Source organism: Mesoplodon mirus (genome assembly GCF_964341445.2).
Source record: "Mesoplodon mirus genome assembly, chromosome: 10".
NCBI lineage: Eukaryota > Metazoa > Chordata > Mammalia > Artiodactyla > Ziphiidae > Mesoplodon > Mesoplodon mirus.
In genome coordinates, this window is record NC_138986.1 from 43,231,496 (window position 1) to 43,250,942 (window position 19,447).

Genomic DNA, 19,447 nt, shown 5'->3' on the forward strand with positions numbered 1-19,447 from the left:
TTTTGGCTTGTTAGATTTTTACAAGAGTGGAAATGTTAGAAGAAAATTTACATCCTCTGATTATTTACTTGGACACAAAGAGTTAATTCAGAGAACATGTATAAATTATTTCTTAATGGGAAGAAGTTGTTTTTCATCTTTACTTGGCTGGAAAAGTCACTCTACTTGCCTTAGATTTCTGACCATAGTGGATTTTTTTTCTTTAAAGACATACAGTCTGGAGATAACAGCCTAGAAACAAACATATGCTAGAAACTAACATACGTGTGAAACTCCTTTTGTAAGATGCAGGGACATAGAGGATTTTGCAGATTCAGAAGGTAGAAGTAGACTGAAGGATTTAAACTGTTGACTTAGATATTTGACAGTATTGGTGTTGATTCATTCCCAAATTTCTGTTTATAAACTTCATTTCAGCAGGATGCTAAAGGGATTAAAAGGAGACCACAGTAATAACAGACAGAAGGTGGATACATCCATCTGAGTGTGATGTCCTGTCACATGCTTCAAGAAACAGCTTCTTAGAAACTCACTTGTAGGAAGTTTCTTTTGGCACGTGTGGAAGAATTTTTAGCACCGACTCCTAGACTGGCATTGTTTGTCTTTAATGTATTTGGTTATAATGACTGATTTTGAAGTCTATTTCATGGTGACATAAGTAAATTAGGTTTAACTATGCCTTAAGTATAACATGTAGAAAGAAGTTTGATGTTGCATCAAGACACTTAGCTTAGCAGACCCCAAAGCAGACTACACCTTTTAGTTTTGATCTTAACTTTATACTATAAATACTGTGCATCATATTTTAAGGTAAAAGTCCAGTTGTTGACTATGAAATTTAAGCTTCACCAGCTGCTATTGTTTTTCATCTTTCTTTAAGAGAGGAATGAATCAATCAATTTGTAAAGTAATCCAACCCGTGACATTACAGGGGTAATTAAAAAATAAAAGTTTAAAAAATTTGAAATGTAAAATTTAAGAACAGTATATCATTTTATATGCCTCATGCAAGATATTGCTGCACAGTGAATCAAAGTGGAAATTTGTCAGTTGTCCAGCTAATCTGGAATGAAAACCAGCTAAATAAGACTATGTAAGAAATCAAACTGAAAAATTCAGGTCTCAAAGTGGGCTTTCACCAAGGAAGCTTCTTTACATATTAGTAGATTAATGCTTATACTCCTGAGCATAGCTAATTCTTTCTCCAAACAAATCATGTACTCAGAATGTGGCCATGACCTTAGTAGTGTCTGTTGGTGTTTGTAAATATTTTAAGAAGCCAGTGATTCTGAAATGGTTCAAAATGAACACATATTTTTACCCCTTAGCGTTCTTTTTCTCTGTGGGAATTCAGTGGAAAAATAAATTTGAAACCCTAATCTGCATCAGTGTATATGGCTTTGTTCCTGGGTATATGAGGAAGTAGCTAATTCCAGGGCACTACCCTTTATTATTTTTGGTAATGGATGCAGTAAAACAGCCTTTCAGTAATGCAGTAGGATAACTCTATTAGTGAACAACTATTGCTGTTAGAAAAATAGGCCATGTCTGTGCATTTCAAATAAAGTGCTAAATTAAAGCAACCCTCCCAACAAGTTAAACAGAAACAAAGGTCCTTTTTTTTTTTCTTTTTACCTTGGGTAGTAGACCTGAAAACTACAGAGAATTATTTCAGTAGAAAGAAAATTCCAATAGTAGATGTCAAAAGGAAGACATTTCAGAGCATTTGTTGTCAAATAGTTAGGTGAGCAAGTAGGCAAGTAGTTAAAGAACCAGAGAGAACCCCTAGCTCTTAAAAGGGGCAGGGAAAGGTGGAAGGGTGTGTTGCTGATTGCCACCTTGGAAGCACTGGAGGTGGCCGACTTAAGCCCTGGCTGCCTGTAACTGTAGAGTTCACATACTTTGGGATCTCAGCCCAGTGGCTGAATTTCATGGGACATTGTCCTGTCTTTTCTCTAAAAGTAATACACCCTCAACCTAATGACATTATCTTAGTTACTTTCTTAAGAATGGAAGGGGCTGATGAGTAACATGGAAGGAGTGATGGACTGGATATCAAGACACTGTATACTGACCTGTGGTGTGAAAAGGTGTCTCCTTAAGCCCTCAGCTTGCTCATGTATACAAAGAAGAAACTGGACTAGGTTATCTCTGTCTCAGGATGTTTATGATTCCAAACTCTGAAATTGGAATAAACTCACATTTGATTTGAAAATAGCGTAATGTTTCTAAAGATTTCCGCTATGCGTGTTATTTCCAACCAAAGATCCTTCTTGAAGAATTGTACATGATCACCTTTACTTGAAAATGTCCTGTGTTCCCCAAATCTCATCAAGCAGGGGCCTATTCTTAAGTGTTGGACAGAATTAGTTAGCCAGAGATCCTTTAGAATTCCAGGGAGATGTAATACAAAAGGGAGCTGTGTCTTCCAGGCATCGGGAGAGTGAAGCTGAGATCTCTGGTATGCAGTATCAGAAGCAAAGCTGCCCATTATGTTTGCTTTCTGTGGGCCTGAGTACATGTATGTACATACAGTGTCTGCTCCTTGGGAAATAAAAGTACAGCCTTTCTGAACTTTTATGAGACTAGGAACAGAAGATAACCATTCTTTTATCTGGTAAAGTTGGGGCTTTGAAACGAGAACTTTTTTATTTTTATCACAGTATGTAATTACTGTATATTTCAATGTACAGTAATATATAGCATACTTAATGGAGGAAATAAATTACTAGAATTATTAGCCATAATATCCTGCTTAGTGATTAGTACCTACAAATCCCCCTGCCCAGGACAGGTGAATAATTAAATAGATTTCTGGAAGAAGACAGGCAACAACACACACTATGTTAAGAGTCTTACTTTAGATAGACATTTTGTTATTTATTTTTTCCTAAAGAATATGTGAAAACTGCTTTCTGTAGAGATGAGAGTGAATTAACCATTAGATTCACTCCTTTTGCTCAAACACATATAAATAATAAAGAAAATATAAAAAGAGATAACCAGAAAACACAACTGGATCCCAAAACAAACATTCTAAGGCAAAAAATAAAAAAGAAACTCAAAGCTATGAGCAGGGCTAATGCCCTGGGCGCATCCTCATCCTCAACCTGGGCTTAAGTGTATTTTTCAGAGCTTCTGCTCCTTTGTGATAACAAAGACAATGCAGATCTAGGCACTGAGTCAAAAGCCATCTAGCCCAGTTCTTGGTCATGAGGCTGTATTTTCCCCCTACCTAGCCAGGATGTTTTGTTTGTTTGGTTTGGTTTTCAGATTCCACATGTAAATGAGATAATGTAGTATTTGTCTTTCTCTGTTTGTTTCGCTTATTTCATTTAGAATAATACTTTTTTTTTTTTTTTTTGCGGTACGCGGGCCTCTCACTGTTGTGGCCTCTCCCGTTGCGGACCACAGGCTCTGGACACGCAGGCTCAGCGGCCATGGCTCACGGGCCCAGCCGCTCCGCGGCATGTGGGATCCTCCCAGACCGGGGCACAAACCCGTGTCCCCTGCATTGGCAGGCGGACTCTGAACTACCGTGCCACCAGGGAAGACCCTAGAATAATACTTTTTGATTCCATCCATGTTGTCACAAAATGCAAGATTGTTTTTTTTATGGCTCAGTGATGTTCCATTGTGTGTGTTTATATATATATATATTATATATATATATAATATATATATATATATTATATATATATATGAATGAATTAGTGTTTTTGTTTTCTTCGGGTAAATACCCAAAAGTGGAATTGCTCGATCGTATGTCAGTTCTATTTTTAATTTTTTGAGGAAACTTTGTACTATTTATCATAGTGGCACACCAATTCTCAATCCCACCAACAGTGTATGAGGGTTCCCTTTTCTCCACATCCTTTCCAAAACTTGGTGTTTGTTGTTTTTTGATAATAGCCATTCTAACAGATGTGAGAATGTGAGATCACTAATAATTAGTGATATTGAGCATCTTTTCATGTGTCTTTTGGCCATTTGTACGTCTTCTTAAGAAAAATGTCTGTTCAGGTCATCTGGCTATTTTTTAATCAGGTTGTTTGTTTTTTTGATGTTAAGTTGTATGAGTTCTTTGCATATTTTGTATATTAACTCCTTATCAGGTATCAGGTATATAGTTTGCAAATATCTTCTCCCATTTGATAGGCTGCCGTTTCATTTTGTTGGAAGTTTCCTTTGCTGTGCAAAGGCATCTTAGTTTGATGTAGTCCCATTTGTTTATTTTTGCTTTTGTTTCCCTTGCCTGAGGTGACATATCCAAAAAAATATTGTTAAGACTGATGTCAAAGTGCATACTGCCTATGTTTTCTTCTAGGAGTTTTATGGTTTCAGGTCTTACATTAAGTGTTTAATCCATTTTGAGTTGTGTATGGTATGAGAAAGTAGCTCTACTTGATTCGTTTGCATGCAGCCATCCAGTTTCCCCTGCACCATTTTTTGAAGAGACTGTCTTTTCTCCATTGTATATTCTTGCTTCCCTTGTTGGAGATTAATTGACCATATAAGTGTGAATTAATTTCTTTTTTTTAACATCTTTATTAGAGTATAATTGCTTTACAATGGTGTGTTAGTTTCTGCTTTAAAACAAAGTGAATCAGTTATACATATACGTATAACCCCATATCTCTTCCCTCTTGCGTCTCCCTCCCTCCCACCCTCCTTATCCCACCCCTCTCCGTGGTCACAGAGCACCGAGCTGATCTCCCTGTGCTATGCGGCTGCTTCCCACTAGCTATCTATTTTACATTTGGTAGTGTATATATGTCCATGCCACGCTCTCACTTTGTCCCAGCTTACGCTTCCCCCTCCCCATATCCTCAAGTCCATTCTCTGGTAAGTCTGTGTCTTTATTCCCATCTTGCCCCTAGGTTCTTCATGACCATTCATACGGTATTTGTTTTTCTCTTTCTGACTTCACTCAGTATGACAGACTCTAGGTCTATCCACCTCACTACAAATAACTCAATTTCGTTTCTTTTTATGGCTGAGTAATATTCCATTGTATATATGTGCCACATCTTCTTTATCCATTCATCTGTCGATGGACACTTAGGTTGCTTCCGTGTCCTGGCTATTGTAAATAGAGCTGCAATGAACATTGTGGTACATGTATCTTTTTGAATTATGGTTTTCTCAGGGCATATGCCCAGTAGTGGGATTGCTGGGTCCTATGGTAGTTCTATTTTAGGTTTTTTAAGGAACCTCCATACTGTTCTCCATAGTGGCTGTATCAATCTACATTCCCACCAACAGTGCAAGAGGGTTCCCTTTTCTCCACACCCTCTCCAGCATTTCTTGTTTGTAGATTTTTTGATGATGGCCATTCTGACTGGTGTGAGATGATATCTCATTGTAGTTTTGACTTGCATTTCTCTAATGATTTATGATGTTGAGCATTCTTTCATGTGTTTGTTGGCAATCTATATATCTTCTTTGGAGAAATGTCTATTTAGGTCTCTGCCCATTTTTGGATTGGGTTGTTTGTTTTTCTGATATTGAGCTGCAGGAGCTGCTTGTAAATTTTGGAGATTAATCCTTTGTCAGTTGCTTCATTTGCAAATATTTTTTCCCATTCTGAGGGCTGTCTTTTCGTCTTATTTATGGCTTCCTTTGCTGTGCAAAAGCTTTTAAGTTTCATTAGGTACCACTTGTTTATTTTTGTTTTTATTTCCATTCCTCTAGGATGTAGATCGAAAAGGATCTTGCTGTGATTTATGTCATGGAGTGTTCTGCCTATGTTTTCCTCTAAGAGTTTAATAGTGTCTGGCCTTACATTTAGGTCTTTAATCCATTTGGAGTTTATTTTTGTATGGTGTTAGGGAGTGTTCTAATTTCATTCTTTGACATGTAGCTGTCCAGTTTTCCCAGCACCACTTATTGAAGAGGCTGTCTTTTCTCCACTGTGTATTCTTGCCTCCTTTATCAAAGATAAGGTGACCATATGTGTGGGTTTATCTCTGGGCTTCCTATCCAGTTCCATTAATCTATATTTCTGTTTTTCTGCCAGTACCATACTCTCTTGATTACCGTAGCTTTGTAGTATAGTCTGAAGTCAGGGAGCCTGATTCCTCCAGCTCCATTTTTCTTTCTCAAGATTGCTTTGGCTATCCGGAGTCTTTTGTGTTTCCATACAAATTGTGAAATTTTTTGTTCTAGTTCTGTGAAAAATGCCAGTGGTAGTTTGATAGGGATTGCATTGAATGTGTAGATTGCTTTGGGTAGTGGAGTCGTTTTCACAATGTTGATCCTTCCAATCCAAGAACATGGTATATCTCTCCATCTGTTTGTATCATCTTTAATTTCCTTCATCAGTGTCTTATAATTTTCTGCACACACGTCTTTTGTCTCCTTAGGTAGGTTTGTTCCTAGATATTTTATTCTTTTTGTTGCAGTGGTAAATGGGAGTGTTTTCTTAATTTCACTTTCATATTTTTCATCATTAGTGTATAGGAATGCAAAAGATTTCTGTGCATTAATTTTGTATCTTGCTACTTTACCAAATCCATTGATTAGCTCTAGTAGTTTTATGGTAGCATCTTTAGGATTCTGTATGTATAGCATCATGTCATCTGCAAACAGTGACAGCTTTACTTCTCCTTTTCCGATTTGGATTCCATTTATTTCTTTTTCTTCTCTGATTGCTGTGGCTAAAACTTCCAAAACTATGTTGAACAAGAGTGGTGAGAGTGGGCAACCTTGTCTTGTTCCTGATCTTAGTGGAAATGGTTTCAGTTTTTCACCATTGAGGATGATGTTGTCTGTGGGTTTGTCATATATGGCCTTTATTGTGTTGAGGTAAGTTCCCTCTATGCCTACTTTCTGGAGGGTTTTTATCATAAATGGGTGTTGAATTTTGTTGAAAGTTTTCTCTGCATCTATTGAGATGATCATATGGTTTTTCTCTTTCAATTTGTTAATATAGTGTATCACATTGATTGAATTGCATATATTGAAGAATCCTTGCATTGCTGGGATAAACCCCACTTGATCATAGTGTATGATCATTTTAATGTGCTGTTGGATTCTGTTTGCTAGTATTTTGTTGAGGATTTTTGCATCTACATTCATCAGTGATGTTGGCCTGTAGTTTTCTTTCTTTGTGACATCTTTGTCTGGTTTTGGTATCAGGGTGATGGTGGCCTCGTAGAATGAGTTTGGGAGTCTTCCTCCCTCTGCTATATTTTGGAAGAGTTTGAGAAGGACAGGTGTTAGCTCTTCTCTAAATGTTTGACAGAATTTGCCTGTGAAGCCATCTGGTCCTGGGCTTTTGTTTGTTGGAAGATTTTTAATCACAGTTTCAATTTCAGTGCTTGTGATTGGTCAACTTTAAAAGATTCAAGTTTGGGAAAATGATAGCAGTAGAGAAATTATATCCAGTTGGGTCTAGTACTGTTTATCTTTTCATTGCTTCTGTTATCTAGATTCTTCTTTATGGTGAAAGGAATTCACATCTGTTCTATGGGGTAATTCATATTTGTATATGAAGTCTAATAAAAGTTAGATACAGGAAAAAAAAGGAGATACTAATTCACCATCTCCTAACTGGTCAGTAGTCTTGGAAAGTATCCAGCAATTTGAGTGAAAAAATGTCTGATTGTTAAAATTTGGGATTTCCTTGCAGGGGAGGGTAGACTGGCATGCTCTTTGGGAAGTGGCCTGGGGAGATCACAATTGCACCTCACGTCTTATGATTGTCAGCTGCTAGAAAAGGAAGAAAATCTACTTTAGCTTAGGTAATCAAATACACTTTCCTCTGAAAGTCAGAGTATAATTATCTTCAAGAACAAGTATTCTTTGTTTGACTGTTGCATGGTTGAAGCCCATGTTTGTTAAGTTGCGTCACCATACCAATTTATTCCAAAGGATTATCATGGCAACCAATTCCAGAAAATTTTCCCCTAAACCTTTATTGTAAAAGTTCAGCTCCTTTACAACTGCCAGAAGATTAGGTTACTGCTTATAGTAACTGCTCATTTATGTTCTTCAGTCTCATAAGGATTTTCAAAACATTTTACTTAACACATTCCATTTCTACATAAAAAGATAGGCTTCAAGTGAGATGCCTTTTTAGCCTGGGTTAAATTTGAGACATAAGTATACATCAGAATTTAAATGGAGTGGAATAAATAAGTGAACTGTGCATTTGCATTTCCAGTCTAATTGCTGAGGTCTGTCAAGACAGTTTGAAGATTCATCAATTACTTGTACTTACTCTTCACTTCCAACTTGCAGTTATGATCTAAGTTTCACAGGTAGTGGGTGGGGTGTCAAAAACTGAAGATGCAAGAATTTAGAGAAGAATCACCAACCAAGTTATAGCATTGTAACATTTCAACATTTCCTTATATTTTTTCTTTCTCTTTTTCTTTGGGTATGTTGAAGTGATTTTTAAAAATTAAGGTAAATTTGCATACAGAAAAGTTCACCCTTGGCAATGCATAGTCATATGAGTTTTGACAAATGCAAACAAGAATATAACCCCATCAAAATTAAGATACAGAAGTTTTATCATTAAAAAAATAATTCCCTCAAGTGTCTTTGTAGTCAACTCCTGACCCCTCTCACTCCTAGACTCTGGCAGCCACTGGTATCTTTTCTGTGCCTGTAGCTTTGCTGTATCCAGACTAGAATGCCATATAAATGGAATCATGCAGTATGTAGCCTTTCTTGGTGTGGCTCTTTTCACTTAGCAATATGCATCTGAGATTCATCCAAGTTGTTATGTGAATTAATAGTTTGTTCCTTTTTATTGCTGAGTAGTATTCCATTGTATTGGTGTATCACAATTTGCTTACCCATTCACCTATTGAAGAACATTTGAGTTGTTTCTACTTTTTGAATATTCCCTTTTTACTTTCTTTTTTTTTTAAGATCAAGAAGTAAGCCATGATTTATACAAAGAATAAAGCCATCAGACTGGTTATTTCCTAGTCACAGAGTGGGTCTCTTTCCCACTCTGAGCTGCCTGACTCTGAGGCAGCTGAGATGTGAGCGACCTTCACTTCTGAGCCTTATTCTCTTTCGTGCTTTCCTTTAGTTTGCCTACTACGTTCCAGAATTGCTGTATTACGCTGCACTTAAGACTACCTTTTCGAACCTTTCCATACATTCTCAAAGTCACTAATCCTCTTTCAATAGAAGCATGATTTTATCTCAGAAGTTAGGTTGAAATAAAATATTCAGTGACATGAATATTTGATCGATTTCTATGCTTCCCACTTGCTTTTAAACCCCATGAGAGGGGGATAATGTCTCCCTTTGCTTGCCATTATTACCACAGGAGCTAGCATAATACAGAACCCACAGTGACTTAAATTAGGCAAAAATACAGCACAATTGGATTTAATTATTATTGCACATATTTAGGTATTCTTTTGACGGGTTGGGGATGTTTGGATGAGTAACAACATAGCAAAATATGACAAAACATGCATTTTCTTGCCTTCATTTTGGCAAAATTGCTAATTATGTTATTATCATGAAGAGTTTAACAATATTTGTTTTCTATTAGCAATAATGTCAAACCAAATAACTTTCTTTGAGTCACTGTAGTTCTTTGATAGGTTTTATCAATTTCACTTTGGAGAAACATTGCTCTACTGAGACAGTACCAACTGGAATTCTCAGTAGGTTCTTAAAGAAATAATTACATTTGGAAATGAACCATGAATTTTACAAATCAGGTTCAAACATTGCTATGGTTTAGCATATGAGAAATTACCATTTTTACAGAAAATATTACAAGATATTTTAATTTCATCTTCTATATTGCTCTGATTTATATAATGATATTCACCATCTCTAAAAGTAGTATCTAAATCAAATACTGTGTATGTTTCCTTTCAAAAAATTTAATATCAATATATTCCAAAAAAATAGCAGTATATCGATCAACTATAACTTGATCAATAATGGTCAGAAAATAGTATAAATGGAAATTCATTTATTATTTATATGTGAATTAAAGTCACAGGTGAACTTCCCCTCATGTTTTAATTTCCTTATAATTTATTGGAATGTTACATTTATAGCATTTTATATATCTTTAAATTTACTGTCTTTAACTTTTTTTAAAGTTAAAAAACCTTTACAAAGTGAAATTGCTAAAGTTATATATATTTTGGTAAGTTTTGCTAACATTAATAGCAAGCAACTGTTTATACCAATAACTGTGGCTACTACAAGTTTAAAATTAATTTCATATCATGCCAATGTCCATGATTCACTCCTGGAGGATATTCTGTGATTTGGCCTAAGACTCTGTGCATCTCATATCTCAACTAAATTAAATTTAATTGTCTTAACAATGTAGTCAGGTATTCTGTTATGTGGCCAAAAATACTTTTCAAAGTCACAGTTGATATGTTTCATCAAGATGTTCTATTTTTGAGCAGATCTAGAATATATTATAAATAATTGTTAAATTGTTCCCCCAAAGTCACTACTATCTGCACAGTTGAGGCCATGTCTTTTAGTGACAAACTCAAAATATACATTGTACTTGGCACAAAGAACACTTCCTGGTTTTCAGCTAAAACTCTGGCTTGTACACCCTTTTCTTCAACAACAATGTTAATGTCATTTTCTTAGTCTCCCTCTCTAGACTTTTAAAATTAATGTCTAAAATTTAAAGTTGTTGTTTCTTTCTTCACAGAGTTAAAACCTTTAGTTTTTTATTAGGTGTAAAACCAAGGAAATACTAATTACTTGTGATGTCTTGTTTTTTTCTCTGGTAGGTCAACGATACATAAACTCAACGTTAATCTTTCAACATGACTTTTATCTCTGGTACAGTTTAGCTGAACTGAGTAAAACTTGTTTTCTCAAATTTTATCTATGATAATTTCTTTCATTTTATTACTCATTAAATTAATAATCTCACTTTGAATTCTCTACACTAGACAGTAATCCTTTGCTTTATTATTAGTATTTTTCATCTACCTTAAATGTTTGGTTATTCTAGCATCAAATTTTGAAATCCTTTCTATTAAATCAAGAAAATTTTCAGTTGTCTGTATATATCATACCGACGATGCTGACTTTGGCTAAATACTGTTCACATGATACTATTCTTTCAATATTATTACACTAATATTGTATACTGACATTTAATTTCTCTGTTGAATCCATTGTTTGGCAGTTTATTCAATTCCTTTTTCAGTTCTAGAACTTGCATGAGTGCTTTTTAGTGTATGCAGGTGAAGTTTTAAGAACATAGGAGTTTCCTGTCAAAAATAACTTCATTGGCCAAAGCTGATCTTGAAGATGGGCTGTGAAAATAGGTAACAGCAATGGCAAAACACTTTGTCTTTGAACTTTGTTACTCCCCTGCCTAGAATGCTCCAGCAGTCTTTCTCGATCTCATCTTGTTTCCTTGCTGAATTCAAGCCTCCACACAAATGGCCCCTCAAAGAGTCTCTTCCCCAATATCAGGTTTCATAGGACCCCACCTCTGTCATTTTTCTATCCCCTCATTCATTTCTCTTTCTAGCACTCAATGATGACTTGCTTATCATGCATCTTCCCAAGAGAACATAAGTCCAATGAGGACAGGGACCCTGCCTGTTTTGGTCACCACTGTATCTCCAGTATCTAGAACAGTTACTGACCTATAGTGAGCACTTATATAGTTGTTGAATGAATGTAGTTTCCATTCTGAAATTTCTTTCTTTATTTCATCAATGAATTTACTCAGCCCAAAGCCAAAGGCCCTTTATTATTTCCTATTAAGTTAATTCCTCTATAGCAGTGATTCTCAAAGAGCGGTTCCCAGACGAGCAGCATCAGCATCACCTGGAAACATATTGCAAATGCAAATTCTCAGACCCCACCCCAGACCTACGGAATCAGACGCTCTGGGGGGGCAAGACCAGCAATCTGTTTTCATAAATTCTGTAGGTGGTTTTGATGCGTGATAAAATTTGAGAATCACTGCTCTATATATTATAGGAGTTGGCATTGTGAATTACTTTTTAAATATTAAAGTCCCACTGTGATTTGTATTAAAGGCACATTGAATGCTAGAATTCTTTTTCTTTTTTTAGTGTGGACAATCTGGATGATATTGATCATACATTATTCTAGAACTCCCACTTAAGCTTATTCAGGAATCGATTATGAAGACAATCTTTCATTATACTTTAAGAAATACCTTAATAAGAGAGTAAATGATGCAATTGATTCAATACCCTTTATAGTTTATTTGTGCTGGCAGGAGGTGACTACTTCTTGAGGGCTATGGGTTTTAACTTTTTCCTACTTTTTTTCCTACTCTTTCCTCTTTTTTTTGTGTTAGTTCCTAAAACTTGAGAGGAAAATGGATTTTAGGGTGGAAGACAAGTCTGTCTTGGGATCAAGTTTGGGAAAAATGGAAGCTTTCATTGTTCTTTTAGTAGAGAGAATAATTAAGATCTTAGTGGTATTTCCATTTTTATATATTCATAATGGTCTTATCCCATATCCCTAATCTTTCTGACGGTTATCTAAAAAAGGTCAAGGATTGTTATTCTTCTTTCTTAACTGATGTGCTTTGTGGATGTTTTTTGTTGGGTGTCATGCACTCTAGGGTTTATGAATTAAAGTTTGCTAAGTGTTACTGTGAAAGACTCTCCAAGCTTCATTGCCTAATCCACATCTCTTAATTGGTGTGGAAAGTCAAATCAGCAAAAAGATTGTCCTCAAAATAATGAGATACTTGTTGGTCATGCTGTTTTATTTTATTTGGTTTAAGCTAGTGGTAGAATCCTTTCTTATGTATTTTTTGAGAGGATAAGGAAAAATATTTTTTTGTCGTATGCTCATTTTTATGAAAAGAGGAAATGGACAAAGAAAGGGACATTTAAAAACATTGATCCCGAGGAAGGGAAAAATGAAACATGTCATTTATTGGAAGTTGACGATAGTTTAAGGACAGCTAACTTTCTGCACAGTGTCTGCACTTCCATATCTAAATGTTTTCCTGCATGAATTCTCCTCTTAAATGTTAAGAATTGTTTTCTATAGGCTAAAAACGTGAATCACACTGCTTTTTAAAACACCCACACACATATGCACACACGAACAGAACTCTACCTTTCAGATCTCAGCATAAATCAACTGACTGACTTTGTCATTACTTTGTCCCTTTTTCAGTTCCCAAGGATTTGAGAAAATGGCACCAAATCCCAAATGAGAGGGAATAAAGGAGTTCATAAAAAACTGAGATTCCCTCAACGACTCCATTTCAGCAGTCATTGATCTGGTGAGTGGAAAGATTACACTTTTATTACACATACACACACATATACACTGGTGGTGTGGATGTAACTTCCTTCAGGGCCATGACATCATGGCAGAAACATACTCCATTGCCCCCTACCTCTGGATCATAGCTGACTGGTGTTACTTGAGTTGTGGACAGTGCTGATGTCATGTGAGCCATGAGTGTGGAAAGAAACCTGGACTTAGAAACGTAACATCTGAGGTCAAGTTCCACCTTGGCTCTTCTCAGGTCTTCTACCTGGGGCTGCTCATACCTTTTTTGACCTTTCTGGCTCTTGTCTCTAAACGGGCACAATACCACATATCTTTCTTTCCTAGGGTTTCAGATGAAGTCATGAATATGAACAATCTTTGTAAATGCTGTGCATGGTTCAAGAGATATTATTAGTGTTATTATCATTATTAACAACTATAAAGCTTTTGAGAAATAGAACATGAAAATAGTGATGAAGGACAACCATGAAAGACATACACATCCTGAGTACAGAGAGAATTGGGTCAAACTGAGAACATTTGAAGGATCACTGAAAGATTGCTTGTCTCATCATTTCTTTCTCACTTTCCCTAAATGACATTCATGGCTCCTGGGAACCCACGGCTCCTCGTGGAGCTTCCTGAGCTAATCTCAGAACAATGAGAAAACTGTGAGTCTCTTTTTGGGTTGCCACATTGCTTTCTCTTTCTCAAGACATTCCTATCCCTCTCTTAAAGACTGAATTATGCAGGGATGTTGAAACCTTGAACTCCCCCCAGTGAAGGGATGGGGAAAGTGGCTGCACACTGAAAAATGCAAGGCATCTGGAAAGAGTGCCCAGAGGCTGTAATGTGCCCTGGTGACCAACTGGCTGCCTGTATCCTGTTCTCTCATTCTTTTATTCCCTCCAGACATCCTTGGTTTCTTTTCCAGCCCTGAGTAGTAATGACTTCTTCATCTGGCACAGCCACTGGAGAGGGAGAGTGAAGGCCTTCCCAGGCCACGGGGACCATGCCCTGCTTCTATTGGCCGGAAGAGATGATGGACGAGCAGCAGATGCTGCTGTCAGCCCAGCCCAATTGCTTAGCCTCTGGAGATTATTGATACACAGTAGAGGCCGGTCTGCTGTTCAATGGAAGAGTCCCAGGGTCAATATGGGTCCCAAATCCAGGAATATCGGAGTGCTTAGAAAGCAATTGCTTCTCAGCCCTATGCATAGAATGCTAGTATCCAGAGAGCACCACCTCAGAACCTGAAACTAAGTATACCCCCCAAATATGTACTCTCAGAAAAACAGCCAAATAAAATTCATCCAGGGTCCCTGAGAGGTCCTAGCACCCATTGGATGTTGCCTCTTTCTTGTCCCTCCTTATCACCTTACTTTATTTCCAGATTTAGTGACGGTGGCATTCCAAAGACACACCTGGCAGTGCTGCAAACCCCATGCTGTGAAACACTCTCCACCAATTAGCGCTGACCCAGCATTAGGCTCCAGAATGCCTGTTCAAACCCTTTTCCTTTTGCCTAGTGTTCTCTCAGGAACTAGGGTTGGCCTGTTAATTGGCAGTTTGCACACAAATCCCTGATATGCCTGCAGCACTAGTCCCTGGTTCATGCCCTGTGTTTGTAAAGGGAAAAGGCGATGGGGCTGGACACTTTTTTTCTATGAACTAGACCTCCTAGGTTCAGTTCGCATGTAAGCACTCAGCATGCCGCCCTCTTTGTGGGCTCCTTAATGAACAGCTGAGTGGTCTCTGATGCATTTCAGTCAGTGATCTCTGTAGGGTGGAGGTGGAGCCTAGCACTGAGCAAGGCAGCAGCTGCTGCCTTCCATCACTCTCTCTGGCCAATAGAAAGAGTGAAGGACCTGCCCGTAGGCAGGATAGGCTGACTGCTGACTGACAAATGATCATTACTCAGGCTTGTGAGAGAAACCTGGCAATGTCATGATGGGAAGTATGACTCTGACAGTGGACCTTTGATAGGTCAAATACTTTCCAGATTCAGAAATATTATGTCTGTTTACAATGTCTCATTGATAGTAATTCCTTATTATCAGATTGTATGGTTTAGGGTCAGGATGTTATTTTGGGAAAAATGACATAGCTCCTAGGGCTACCTAAATATATCCTTAATGTTGAAGACTTGAGTTAGGAAACATAAGTTATTACAAAGTAAGCCTGACTGGCAAAGTAATACAGAATTAACTTACACTTCAATGGATTACAAATAGGTTAAAGCAAATATTTTTTAAAACGGCACAGAAATAAAACATTTAATTTTTTATTTCTAGCAGTGACCTCTCTGGTATTCATCTTTCCTGGAATAAACTCAGATTCTGGGTATGAGTTTGCTTTTCCTGCTCATGGGACCTCAGCTAGCCCCGCTATCCATGACGACAGCACCCTCTCCCTGGGATAGCGCAAAGTCAGTGACTTGTCAGTGAGATGTATAGTGCCTCATGCCTTTGTTGAGTAAGGTCTTTTTGTGAATGCATCACAGTTTAACTTCTCTCTCTGCCCTATCCTGCTTCCTTCCTTTCCCTTCCCTTCTCTTTCCATCAACAGGTATTGATCTAGTGAACACTCCTCAATAAATTCCTCATACAAATCTCCATATCAGAATCTGCTTCTTCTTCTTGAGGAACCCAATAAATGACAAGGAAAGAGTTTTTAGAAGTTAAAATATGAAATTCCTGAAGTGGAAAGAATTAAATAGAAAGGCTGATAGATAATGCCCAGAAAATTTCCCAGAACTTAGAACAGCTAGATGAGATGTGAGAAAAAAAAATCTGATGTTCCTCCAGAAGGAGCTTTGAAAAAGGGAACAGAGAAAAAAAAGAGAAGTAATAAAAAAAAAAGAAACTAGAAAAAAATTCCCAGACTTAAAGGGCACAAGTCTTCAGATTGAAAGCATTCCACTGAGTATTCAGCTAGATGGATGGAATAAAGATTCACCTTTAGACATATCATCATTCAGTTTTAAAACATTGAAAATAAAGAGAAGTAAAAACAAGGAAGGTTTAACTACCACTTTTAGGGAGTAAGTCTGGGGAGTAGGTAGGGGAGGAGGGTATAGAAGTCTTATTTTTCCTTTAGTATCACTCATATACTACTTGCAGGAATTACTTTATGACAAACATACAAACTAGTAAATAAAATCTTCTTAGTCTTTGATTATGTGTAATTTAATTTTCTAAGAAGTTATAGCTGACTTTGAGTTCAGGCTCCAGAGTAAAACTGTCTGCATTTGAACCCTGACTCCCCTGTTTTCTTCTAGTGTGAGCTTGGACAGTTTCCTTAACCTCTCTACGTCATCCATCCCCTGTAAAATGGGGATACCAGTAGAACCTACCTTATAGACTTTTGTGAAAATTAAATGAATATGCATAAAGCTATATGCATAAGGCATTTAGCTCAGGGTCAGGCACATAGTAAGAAAGCAATGAACATTAGCTGTTATTATTTTATGAAAATAAACAAATATACAGATAAATTTATATACAAAATGTTTATTACAGTATATTTTGACAATAAAAACCTGAAACAACTCAAATGTCTAACAATAGGCAAATGTTTAAATGTTATGTTGTATTTATAACATGACAATCAGTTGTTAAGAAAAGTCTTGTTTCCTGAGAATATTTATTTATTTTTATTTTTATTTTTTTGCGGTACACGGGCCTCTCACTGTTGTGGCCTCTCCCGTTGCGGAGCACAGGCTCCAGACGCGCAGGCTCAGCAGCCATGGCTCATGGGCCCAGCCGTTCCGCGGCATGTGGGATCTTCCCAGACCAGGGCACGAACCCGTATCCCCTGCATCGGCAGGCGGACCCTCAGCCACTGCGCCACCAGGGAAGCCCCTAAGAATATTTATTGACATGAAAAAACACTGATTATATAATCTTAAGTGAAAGACAGGCATGAAACTACCTATATCTATATCTGCATACAATACACACACACACACACACACACACACACACACACACACACACACACACACACACACACACACACACACAGATATTCCAATTTTGTAAAAGAAAAATTCTAGGTGTATAGTAAAAGCCTGGAAGAAAATAACTAAAATGTTAATGGTGGTTGTCTCTTTAGGTGATGGGATTACAGGTAATGTTTACTGTCTTCTTCATGGAGCTCCCACCTTGGTGGGAGGGGAGGTCATTTGACTTGTTTGAGAAGAGTACCTCCCTAAGGTGGAGGCTCACCCACGCAGCCTGTGGTCACCTCTCGAACGCTGCCAGAGCCCTGCTGCTGTCAACCGTGTCTGTGTCTCAGGCAAGCACCTGAGAGCTGAGGAGAAGAGAGGCAGGAGGAGGATGGGCAGAGTGGGAAGGATGGAGACTGACTCCCTTCAGGGCCCTGACAGATCAGCAGGCATAATTATGACCCCCTGAGCTTTGGGATCCAGTATGTAAGGAAATGATCTCTAGAGATTCCACAGGTTTGGTGAACAATGAGTTAGGAGAAGGGAGTAGAGGGTATGCACCTAGATGAGTGGCTTCAGGGTCCGATTATCTCCCACAACCTCCCGTCCTCCTTTCAAAAGATCAACCAGGTGTCCTTTGGCTCGGCTTTGTCCTTCAGATCCTTGTGCGGCCCAGCCCTCCTCCCTGCACAGGACGCACACACGTCTTTCAGGGCTGCCCTCTCCTTCCAGCCCACGCTTGCCAGTCCTCCTTTAATCTCCCACCTTCCAGCACCCTGCACACCCAGCGCTCCACACATTCCATCGGGTCAGGACTCAGCTCCCAGGGCTCTTTCATCATTGGAAGACCTGACGGTTGTTGCTACGCAGAGTATACAGGGCACAACTGTAGCAACTGTTTAACTCAAGCTAATTCACGGTATTTCTCAGTTTGCCTGGATTATCACTGGGGAAGCAATGACTTCCCAGTTTACTACAAAAGCTGATGTACCTTGATGACCTGTTATGAAAATGATATTTATGTTCTATGACTTGAACTTTACTCAAACCCCAGGAAGCAAACATTTGTTACGTTTATATTACTTGCAGCATAGTGATGAGTTCTGCAGGAAAATAAGAAGTCACAAAAGAAATAGATGACATTGAACCTGGGTTAGATAGCAAGACCACATTTTTGGATCGGGACAGACTGGCACTTATGTGCTTGCTTTTTGTTCCACTTAGTCAAGTGACTTGGAGTAAATTGTGTATGCCTGCACAAGGTCTGAACTCTAACCCATGGAGGTCACTTGAAATTAAAGAGAACTAACATCAGATTCTGGCTCCACCTTGTGCTAGTGCTGTGATAGGTGGCCAGTTGCTTCACTTTTCTGAGTCTCAATTTCCTCATCTGTAAAATGGAGGTAATAGCAGTCACTGTGAAAGTAAATGAGGACATGTATGTAAAGGGGCTTCTAGGTGTGTGCCTATGAGGTCATCGCTCAGCAAATATGGATGCCCCTCCCCCCACCAATAAATGGCTGTGCTATGGACTTGAGTGTAAAGTCGAACTATGTTTTAACACTGAAAAATGGCTAAGATAGTCAATATTCATTTCTTAAGGAATAATGAATACTACGAGGATTGTTACAACGGGAAATGGAATGATCATTTGGAACTTTCTGTTCTAAAATAATTTCTGGCTTAAACTGAATGTCATTGGTTGTGAAGAGCTGGCCCAAGACCTGATGAAATAACTCAATGGGCCTCATTCTCCTGGTTTTTACATATATGATGAAATATAATGTAGCCCAACATTATCAAATTCCGAGATCTTATTGGTTAAATGGATGGGAACTATCAAGCCTGGTGTCTTTGTCATAGTCGAAGACGAACATTTTTGTTGAACGACAAAGACATAGTGATTTTCAGACTGGAGGCTGTGACTGATTCCATGTGTGCAGCCCAGGGATGTTCACTGTGGGAAGGCTCTCACCTGCTCTGTGGTAGGTAATAGAAGAGCGCTTTAAACATCCTTCTCTCGTGGCTGACGGGCTGTTGACATTTATTGTATGCTGCCTGGGTGCTCATCACCTCACTCATTTACATGCTTATCTCTTTCATTTCTCCCAACCGTGCCTTCCCACGGACTACGTCTGAACCAAATGAGGGCAATGTCTCCACAGCATGGAAAATTCACACACTTCCCATGGCCCTTTGGGCAAATTTACAATCTGTGACACAAGGGGGAAAGTTAGGTGGGGTACCAGCTTA